Source organism: Haliotis asinina, chromosome 13, assembly GCF_037392515.1.
Source record: "Haliotis asinina isolate JCU_RB_2024 chromosome 13, JCU_Hal_asi_v2, whole genome shotgun sequence".
Lineage (NCBI taxonomy): Eukaryota > Metazoa > Mollusca > Gastropoda > Lepetellida > Haliotidae > Haliotis > Haliotis asinina.
Window position 1 is genome coordinate 5,031,057 of NC_090292.1, and position 889 is coordinate 5,031,945.

Genomic DNA, 889 nt, shown 5'->3' on the forward strand with positions numbered 1-889 from the left:
GGCTTGGAGGGGGCGAAGTTGAGGAGAAGGACTCGCAGGGGATGGGTTAGGCTTGGAGGGGGTGAAGTTTAGGAGAAGGACTCGCAGGGGATGGGTTAGGCTTGGAGGGGGCGAAGTTGAGGAGAAGGACTCGCAGGGGATGGGTTAGGCTTGGAGGGGGTGAAGTTTAGGAGAAGGACTCGCAGGGGATGGGTTAGGCTTGGAGGGGGCGAAGTTTAGGAGAAGGGGTCGCAAGGGATGGGTTAGGCTTGGAGGGGGCGAAGTTTAGGAGAAGGACTCGCAGGGGATGGGTTAGGCTTGGAGGGGGTGAAGTTTAGGAGAAGGACTCGCAGGGGGTGGGTTAGGCTTGGAGGGGGCGAAGTTTGGGAGAAGGACTCGCAAGAGATGGGTTAGGCTTGGAGGGGGCGAAGTTTAGGAGAAGGACTCGCAGGGGATGGGTTAGGCTTGGAGGGGGTGAAGTTTAGGAGAAGGACTCGCAGGGGATGGGTTAGGCTTGGAGGGGGCGAAGTTTAGCAGAAGGACTCGCAGGGGATGGGTTAGGCTTGGAGGGGGTTAAGTTGAGGAGAAGAGGTCGGAGGGGATGGGTTAGGCTTGGAGGGGGCGAAGTTGAAAGGGCTCGGAGGAGATGGGTTAGGCTTGGAGGGGGCGAAGTTGAGGAGGATGTGGATTAGGCCGGGGTGGGTGAGGTTGAGGAGGAGGGTTTGGATTGGTGGGTTAGGCCGGGATGGGAGAGGTTTAGAAGGGTAAGTAATCGGGGTGTGTAAGATGGTTGTTTAGAGAAAGGTAGGTGACGTGGTTGTATTTGAGGTGACAGTTGGGTTAATGACGTGTATGATGTGACACAGAATCGAGTGAAATGGAGTTGCTGGTGAGTTGGAGATGGAGAAGT